Raw genomic sequence first — 10,326 nt, forward strand, 5'->3', positions numbered from 1 at the left:
AACAGCAGCGTTTTTACTGATCATAAACTTTGATGAGGAGTGAAAAGGGCTAATTGTACACTCAGTTTTAGTGCTCCAGCGTGTTTATGCCACTTGGTCACCCTCTGATGTGAATGTGTACATTAAGTGTGTCTGCATTTTACTGCAACTGATTACGCGAGGTGCAGACCAGCTGCTGATATCTGCGCCGCAGCAGCTTGTTGACCTTCAAACTTATCGGTGCATATCTTTTGTCAGAGCAATTGCCTGCCTTTTGGTCTGTGAGGAGTTTGGATAATGCATCCAAATTAAAATCTTTTGTACATCCCATTGCTTGATTGCTTGAGTGCCACTGAGAGTTGTTCAACATTAATGGTGAAGGACTTCCTGATTCCCAAAGTCGTTTTCCCTTCATTATTCAGGCGTGTATTAGTACTTCTTGTTGTCTACACAGAGATAACACCCCGCTACTTAACTGCCCCCAAACTGCCCCATAGAACACAGTTGGCTTGGCACAGGGAACAAACAGGTCATACTGTACACATCCTCTACGTGCCCCCCGTTACGGGCTCAAATCTAGGTTAGGCCCTTTTTGCATGTACACCATATCTAATCCAATTTCTGAGCGGTTTCACATATTTTTATTATCACATAACAAAGATGCAGTGTATTTATAATTTCAATCAATTTGTTCTCATTGAGTTTGTCATATTACAGGCTACATTATATACAATCTTGGCTAATCAAAATAAAAGGTACTATCCAAGACAATCAGAGTGATTTCATTTGCGTGCTACACTTTAAGCCGCCTTCCATGCAAGGAAGAAGAAACTAGTTGGCGTTTTTCAACAACAGGCCTAGCAGCTGCCTGCCATAGTTAATTCATCGGTGTGAAGATATGATATGTTGAAATAAGATGAAGGGAAAAAAGTGCAATAGATGATACAAATGTATCCACTGTGAACTCATTGAAATTTTGATTAGGCCCGGAAAAACTCTGCATCAGAAATGTATTCATCATGTATTTTTCTGGCTTTGTGTCGGTGTTCAGCAGCAAGACTTCTGGTCAGAATCCTTCAGAATCAAAACATCAACAAAAAAAAAAGTCATGCTGGGCTGTATTGTAATCTTACAGGAGCTAAATTACTGATTTCAGACAACGGAAGACCACAGTGGTTTCGGTTTTCAAAATGCCACCACTAGACAGATAATGGAGAGGGGTTCTGCACAGTTGACATATAGAAAAAAGTATTATCCATTCAAAAGGTCAGGGAGTTTTATGCCTACATTTCAGAGTTTTCCCAAACATTATGAGGCTTAGGTGCAGCAATTTTGCATGGAGCATAGGCCAAATGACTGTGGGGGAAAATAACATCCACTGCTCTGGTGAAAAATAACATAACAACAAACATAAGACAATTCTTCTTTTATTTTTTTGAAAACGAGTTCTTGGTATCTCCCAACATCTTTCCACCTGAAATGAAGCAGGGAGGAAAATTTGTCAAACACACAAGAATTATGTCTGTCACAGTGTATGGGCTCAAAAAGACTGAAGCCTGAAACGACAACTATCAGATAAATTGACTATGCAATAGAAATGAGAGCGAGAGAGGAATCAACTCAGTCAGCTGATGAGGGGCCATGGAGAAAGTGAGCGGTGTACAGACGTCCAACCAAACAATGATTTTGACAAGCAGCCAAACGCCGTTACATTGTCAGATAGTTATGAGAGCATGAGAAAAATCACTGTATACAGTTGTTATTTTGTATGCCACATAGGGCTATTAATCACAAAGATGTGAAGGACTTCATTCAGAGACGGGAGTATAATTTAAGGTCATTGTTTCACTTGATCGGTGAGCATATTTGTCTTGCTTTTCTTCTTCCTAATGTCTGAGTGTGCCCTGAAAAAATATAGATATTGTAGAGGTCATGGTCGGAAACCTGGCTCTGGGGTTTGTTTTACGCAGTCCACTACTTTTGTGGCACTCACATCCTTAGACTCTCTGTTCTATTTGACAGGATTCTTCTTGCTTAGGTGATAACAGAGGTTAGCAGTGTTTTGAGGCATAATTTGCTGTTTTGTGGTTTGGGTGTGACTCGTCACGTCCATTTAACAGACGAAGCTCATCTTTTCAGATACAAGCTCCTCATTTTGTGTTGACTGGTCTTTCTCCCATAAAGAATTACCCTTTTTTGCAAACCTAACAATGTGTACGCAGTACTGACATTCATATTTCCATGTCATTGCCCACATGCTAAAACTACAAGGTTTACAAATTTGGAGTCAAAACAATGTGAGACAAAATGAAATGCCAGGGTGGTACAATTACAGTTTCTGTCAGCTGAATTCATTTTTTTCTGTTATATCAAACACAATTTCATGGTTGACGTCGTGGAAGAGGATTAACTCCCAATTTATATACCTTTAAAGGAAACAGACTGCTAATGCCGTGGCTCCTAATCCTCCCAGAACTCCAGGCAAGAATGTGTTTCTGTCTGCTAGTTTGACTCCGAGTGTAATGGCTGGCCTGTGTAGCTGATGACTAAAGCAGTGACTGAGGGAGTGCAAAGGCTACGGGGAAATCAAGAGTTGTTGTACCCAGCAGCTAAGAGAGGGACTTGACAGTGTCAAAGGATTATGTACTGTGGGGCTAACAATACTAATGGCACTTCTTTTGCATTATGATAATTGCCAAGACAAAATTGCCACCTAATTTCTCCCTGTTTCTAATTATTGGGCTCTTCAATGCAAGCAGGCAGTGGGAGAAGAGCATTGGCAGGCAATTAAACTCCTGCAATTATGGCTCTATTGTAAAGCACAGCTTTACCGAGGATTTGTAGGGCAGAGAGTGATTGCTCTCTGGTGCAATTAAATACAGGATAAATCTGGTGGGGACCTGGGAACAGATCTTTTAAAGTTCACTGAAACCTGAAGTCTCGTAAGGAGGTCACTTGCCAAACAGAGCCACACCTACTGAACCTTAAAAAACATGCGTGTTACAGTAATACCACTGGATGCACATGCTTGCAACCAAATAGGAAAAGAAACATTTCCAGGGAATGCGGGATGGCATTAGTGCCCCATTTCCTTGTGCGTGTCGGAGTGAGCAGTGACCCGATGCAAATTTGTGGGCAAGGAAGTTTAGAGCTATGAACTGTGGGATATAGAGAGTCACAGTCATCTGGAAATTCAGTGACAGGAAGGTGTTTATGGGAGACTGGGGGTAACAAAGACCCACAAACTACATTGTCTTATTTTGTTATACAGAAGCCACTGATCCAGTGCAGCGTTGTTAAAAAGGCTGGCTGTGACCCAAAGGAGGAAAATATAAAATGGTCAATAAAATGGTTTAGGAAAAAGTCATCCGTTTTCCCAGATTAGGCTACAGAGAATCCTTATTTTGTGATACAAAATGTTAATATTTTTCAATGATTTGCATGAAGGCCTCTGCATATGATATGGGCCCTCCTGTGTGGCGGCTTTTCATTTTCCCCAATTTGAATCAATGGCAACAAACAGCCCCAGTCTGGAGAAATGAGGCAACTTAACTTTAGTCCTCCATCAAAATAATTGTTCAATGTTGGTTGTAATGAATGCACGCACAGTTTTCTGTAACAGGACTGTCTTGTATTAGAGTCATCACGGTATCCACGTTCTCCAGAGTGTTGCAGAACATCCCCCCCGATCCGTACAATTACTCTAAAAAGAAGATCATCACACCAATAATACAGTGAAGGTTTGCCAATTTATTATAAACTTGTTTGACACTATTAGGTTACACCTGTAATCCAGTCCGATATTTTCATGCATCGATCCCGATGATTTTAATGTTCACTTTTTTGTTGGAACTGTGTCAGAGTTGTTGATTCAACACTATGGTAATTCCTGAGGCTGCAGTCTGTGGTGCCATTGGATCGGACTGTGTTACTAACATCTATTTCTGTCATTTTGTCTACTCCATCTATATCAATGAGGGCAGGGTGAATAACAGAAACTCCTCTGACACCTCCGTGTAATGTGTTACAGTTCAACAGCAACACAAACTACAATACATTCTTTGAAATGGTCCCACAATTGTAACAAAAACGTAAAGTACAACTTAAGTAGTTTAAACTATGTTTTCTAAAAGCCTGGAAACTCAATGTATAGGGCAACAGGACAATTTTTCTTACATTTAACTACGCAGACCTTGAATTAGTCAATGCTTTATGACCTTGTGTTATTAAGTAAGATGAAGTTAGCAGGTTTCTAGCTGGCGAGTTGAGCCAGATGTTTCCCGCAAAACCTGGAGAGCACAGATGGGCTAAAACGAGAGTGAAAATTGGTCTGACCTCGGCAGGTGGACAGTAATACAACTCCAAATAAATACTAATGTTACTCTATGTTTAATAGATTTGTAAATCGGCAACAGTTTGTCAACACAAACAGTTGGCAGGCGGAGCAGCAGTTGATTGGACTTAATTTCCCTCAGGATAAACAAAGTATCTCCACCTATCCATCTACTGTACGTTCACCATATCAACCATATGAAAAAGGTGATAGTCTGGCACTGATGCATTTACAGCTTGTTGCACTGCCTCCAAATGGTTGAAAAGAAGTTTATTTGTGCCTGTGGATACCCATGTCAAGCCATGCCAAGCCATGCGAACCAGTGATCCGCTCTTATCCTGTCAACCCTGTCTCCGAGAAATTACATTTAAATAGTTAAATTGCAACGGCAAATGAATGTAATTGTAAACGTAATTGTGACTCAATTGCGATACATTTCCTATTAAGGTGAATCATTTCTTATTTTATTTATTTGGCAGTAAAAAATACTGAACATATGAGTAAAATGTTTTCAGACAATGCATTTGTTTTCAACCCGAATATGCTATCTTGTCGTACAATATCTACTTGTGGTGACTATTATTACACTTATTACACAAAATTTACAGCTGGAAAGAACAAAATGTAGCTTTTGTATTTGTCTCTGATTAATAATAGATTAATCAGAGAACAAAATCAACAGATTAATCGATTATTAATATACTTTCTATTTGGAGCCTTAAAAGAGACTTTACTAAGAAGAAGTACTGTATTATGGGTCTGGATGCTTTTGTAAATGACAGTCTTCAGCATTTGATTTTTAACAAATTTGCATTTTGCTTTGTCATTAAGGGTTGCAAAAAAGTGTGGAGCGGTCTCAATACTTTCTGAAGGGCACTGACTGATGCATTTCCTGCAGCTAATTCACAAGTTTTCCATTTGGATATATTTAAGGCAGCATCGTTAGAAAATGCTCCCTTTGCTGAGCAGCAACAAATGCAATTCTCACAGAGCTGTACAAGAGTGATCAGTAAATCAGTCCTTTATCTACGAGACAAAATTATGAAAAGTATCATTGGATGCATGCGTCATTTACTTTGAATCCCTTGAGTATGTGTTGGCAATTTGAATTCCACACAGGAAAAGCTGACTCTAACAGAAAGAATGAAAACTACACTATAAAAAGGGATAATTACTGAATGCACATCAAATAGTAATTGCAAGAAAAAATGCTCTGTGTGCAGTGTTTTCCATTAATTATCGAGACTGTGGTGGCCCACCATGGTCCACTTTGTCCAAACACAGTTCCTTTATAAAAAGTGTTTTAACACTTCTCATGATAACATATAAGATCTCTACATGAGTGTTTTTGTGCAGTTTTCATTATAGGGCCGCTCGCAGCACCGGGTGAAATCCAACCAAAAGGATGAGCCAACAGAACATCCAAGTTGTTACCATCCTCACAGGGAGGCAGTCCTCATCATGACACCAGTGGTTTCAGTAGTAGTTGTGTGGTTCCTGTGACAGGTTTGCAATTCTCAGGAGGCAGACAGACGTAGGCCTAACACCTGCCCTCTCTATGTACCAGTCACTCACACTCGTGAAGCATGTGTGTTGTCACTGCTCACAATTCTAGCCCCCCCTGTACCAATCAAGTTTGGTATGATAAAAATCTTAAAGTTTGAAACATTCTAATACTCTCTGCAGTCCGATGTTTACAATGGTTCATAATCTGATATTACGACAAAACTTTTTTTTTTAAATACCAGATGTGAAGGATATTACATCTTTCAGGCAAGTTCCAAAACAGCGACAAAGATGGATGCCAATAGCTGCCTGGAATATCAGACAAACATTCAAAAATCCAAACAAAGAAAGTTAAAAGTGATGTTTATTAAATGGTCGATGCAAATCACTATTATGGGACCCGATTTCATAAAATGCACTCCATTTAGAGTAAGAACATACTGCCTTAGATCATGGAACAGATGGTGTCGCCATCAAAATCAGCTCATTCTATTGCTATGTCGATGCTTACCATTCCTCTAACTGTGACCCACGTCTGGCGGTTTGTCTACAAACATAGGGTGAGTAAATTCCCAAGTTAAAAGCTACAGAATTAGTGAATACTTGCTCTGGGGCATTCATTTATTTTTTTCGCTTCACCACGGTCAATTAATTCTTGATATAACTGATCAAAATTTTTCTATTAAGTCCATTAACTTTGCGCCAGAGGCCAGACAAAACAGAAGCACCAAACACAAATGCTATTATCAACTGCTGCTGCCAATTTAGATTAGGGACAGTGCTGTTAATCGAGCTGTGTGCAATAATACACCTAGTACAAAACATCAACAGGGTTCAACTCTGCCCAGCACAATTGAACACTGAACGGGGAAAAAAATGCCAGCCCTTTTACATCACGGTGGCACAAGACATCAAATCGCATGTTGGCTGGTGCGATAGCTTTGTAAAGTTGTTTAGTTGATGAAGCTTAAAACATCATTTTCATTGACAGGTCTCATAAATCAAGAGTTGCCGTGTCTGTTTTTTTTGTCTACCATATGCTACAGCTTTTTCACATTCTAATGCTGAAAAGCAATGAAAGTTCAGCTCGGAAAATGCCATTACTGACGGTGACATGGTGCATAATGCTCAGATGTTGCAATCTGTTGGATTTGTTGGAAGTGCGGAAACAACCGTGGTTGTATGGTGGTGTTACAGAGTGGCAGACTGGCAGTTTTGTTTTTTGTTTTTCAAAATCTATCTTTGACAAGACAGCGATGTGCAGAGACGCAAACAAACTGACAACAACCAAGTTTTAATTTAGGCCTGTCGTCAAGTTAATTAGCTACAGTTGATACAGATGCTCCACCATCAAGTTTGCTTGTTTGATTTGAAAGTGACATTCAGCCGCAGGTAAAAATGAGAAGCTGCGGAGGAATGTTTTCTACACTGCATTGAGAATGCTAATGATACTTGCCAAAGATTATTATTGGCGGCGCTAAGTAAACCTGCACAACCCCCCACTCCCCCATATCGTACCAATATTATTATTAGATACTTATGTTTTACCTACTTCTGATTTAGATTTTATTCATCAATTTATTATAAATGCAGGTCTGTATTTACAGTATTTCTAATCTTGGTTGGAGCAAATGTAACACTGATTCCTTCAGGGTATCAATAAAGTGTATATGTCAATTCAGTGGACATCGCCCATCCCTCTTTCCGGGCAGTACTGCCAGCTGTATATTCTCACCGGTTCTGTCCACTACTGTTGGTTCCATCTCTTTCATGCCCTTCCCTCCCTTCTGTCATGTTCCTCTTTCACAAGCGCCTCCAAAGTTTCCTGCCACTGTGCGAGACATATCTGCATTGCAGTGCCGAGAGGAAAGCGGCTGCTGGAGAAGAATGGTATGAATAGCATGGGCCGGGGATGCAAAAAGAGAGAACGGTAGTGAGGAGGTCTGGCCTGTCATTTAGAAAAAAATAATGGATGCCTGAGTGACAGGAAAACATCACTTCACGCATCATTTGATACATTACAACGCCATACTTTTACATTTTTATTTCACTTTTTGCCTTGGAAGCAAAAACATGCCCATTTAAACATCCGGGGAAAAAATCTAATACAAACACAACCATTTGCACTTCAAAGTGCTGTCACAGGGAAATCACAGAGGGGGTCATCTGACCCCGCCTCCCTGCGAGCCTCTGAGCCTCCCTGTTATTAATGGCGTCATCATTTTTCCTCTGCTCACTCTATTTCCCTTCTGATAGTGGGGCCTGCTTCATCGTGTTCTGCCATGTTTCTGTAATTGCTCCAACAGCCTGCCTTATGCTGAGCATATAGTTTTTTTTGCATGCGTGTGTGCGCGCGCGTGTGTGCGCGCCCATCCAGTGGGCGTGTGTGCCTGTAAGCGTGTGCATATGCACGTGTGCGAGTTGCTCTGCCGCCGCCCCCCCCCCCCATCAGGGCCGGCTGTGAGTTTGTGGGGCAGAACCAAGCCGCGGGCGAGCTCCACACAGAGCAAAATGACAGCCTCCAGGCCACCATTGGTTGATGACCGTGAAAACACTTGCGGTTAACGTAAAGTGAGCCACCGGCTGTCACAGTGAGGCACCGCGCTCATGTGCAGCCCTGACAACAGCACAACAAGCCCCTCTACAGCAAGACTCTGCAGTGCTGCAAAAAAAAAAAAAAAAAAAACGACAAAGGGACAGCCCGACAATTCGTAACAGCAACCACTTCAGACACCTGAAGATCATAGCAGTGAAAAGAGCAAATCACAACCACTACTTGTCCCAGGTTTTGGCAAGAAATATTTTTTTCTTTCCTTAAAATGATGGTGGCCAGGAGAGAGAGCGGAGGGTGATTGTTGAACGGAGCGGGGGAGAATTAAACCTGCAGAAAAGAATACATAGATTGTCACAGATGCCGGCCAAGGTCGGCTAAAGTGAGGAGTAAGTGCTCGGAGAGCTGCAGGTGCAGAGGCCAACTATGTGGAGGAGGTGTAAAGGAGCGAGTGACCAAGCGTGAGCACCGCCTCCTCTGCCAGTCATTAGACGAAGCCACTTACAGGAAGAAAAGCTCTGTTCAAAAAAAGTCAATACACAGCACTTCAGCGAGGCCCATGATGGTTTTATTTAGCCATCTGGAGAATAGTTGTGTCTTTGATGGAGACACAACATGTGGTGAATATGTGTCTGTGGACAACTTTCTCAGAACCCTGCATTTTGCCTCAGAATTGCTTTATCTATCGCATTCCCACTAGCAAAATGGTTCCCCGAGTTAAACTGAGAAGCAATAAATGACGGCCTGACATCTTGTAATAAGAAGGGATGATTGCAGAGTCGCTTTTATCATCAATTTTAACCTCTCTGTGATTAAATCTGACTTCTTTTACCCCCTGCCCTCTTTCTTTCTTGCCTCCTTTCACTCTTAACACACAAACGTGCACACACACAAACACAGTTTATTATGCAGTAACATTACCAGATCCCCCTAGGCAGCTGTGCATCTCTGTATGACTGATGAGGGTAATTTCTCCCAAAGAACAGAATGATCACTTGTGTTGAGCACTACAGACCCCCCCCCCCCCCTCCCCCTCTCCCCCGTCTTCCCTCTCTGCTGTCTTCTATTAGCTTGTAACAAAAAACGCAAGCAAAACAACGATATATCTTACTATGTCTCCTGCAGTGTACCGAATGCTTCGAGAGACAAATAGCTCTCCCACCCCCTACATACGAATATCAAATGAATAAAAGTTAATCATTCCATAAATTCAATCAGTGTATTGATTCTTCAATGATGATTCCCATTCCGAACAAGTTTCCAATGGACTTGGAGTTTAGGGTTATTCTTTCCTGTATTACCATAGGGATTGAATACGCTGTGATTGAACCTCACTAAGGCCTGGGCAGAGCCACGGTGAGTTTATATTGTCTGCGTGCTACTGTGCACCGTGAGGTAAACTGAGCAGAGAGTAGTTAGAACTTGTCTGCCTCTCTCTTGGCCTCGTAGGTTCAGCCTCAGTGGGCTGTCTTTACCTATTCTCCCATCTGTCAGTCACACACACACACACACACACACACACACACAAACAAATCCACCTGTCGGGCCACGAGACTAGACGGAGCAGGGCGATGCTACAGCTGTCTGGGCCTGCGCTTGGTGCAGAAAAGGGAACAAGCCAGCGCCCTCCACTGGTGATGGAAAGCCCATTAAGGTGCTTATTACCCCACCTGTCAGCCCCATCCCCTCTCCTGCAGATACACCAGACTAATGAAGACAGTCACCATTAATACGGCACCTTGAACGTGGAAGTTATGCCTCTGTGCTTTTTGTGGTCCCCGTGTCCTTGATCACAAGGGCTCTCCAGCCTTGTAACAATGTAACAATCCAAGCGGTAAGAGACAGTCATTCCTACCGCGCCACTTGATTGCCTCGACAATGAAGCTATTAATGCCGCATTATGTAAATTGTAATGGTCACAAACATCTAATAGGATAAAGGCTAAGTACAGTGCAAT

At 41.7% G+C, this 10,326-nt stretch overlaps 1 long non-coding RNA gene across 2 annotated transcripts in view; it reads right to left on the reverse strand.

The window, feature by feature from the left end:
* LOC118302204 overlaps positions 1–10,326 on the reverse strand; it is a 196,669-nt gene that overhangs the window by 175,880 nt on the left and 10,463 nt on the right. The window lies entirely within an intron of this gene.

Source organism: Scophthalmus maximus, chromosome 4 (assembly GCF_022379125.1).
Source record: "Scophthalmus maximus strain ysfricsl-2021 chromosome 4, ASM2237912v1, whole genome shotgun sequence".
NCBI classification, from domain to species: Eukaryota; Metazoa; Chordata; class Actinopteri; order Pleuronectiformes; family Scophthalmidae; genus Scophthalmus; species Scophthalmus maximus.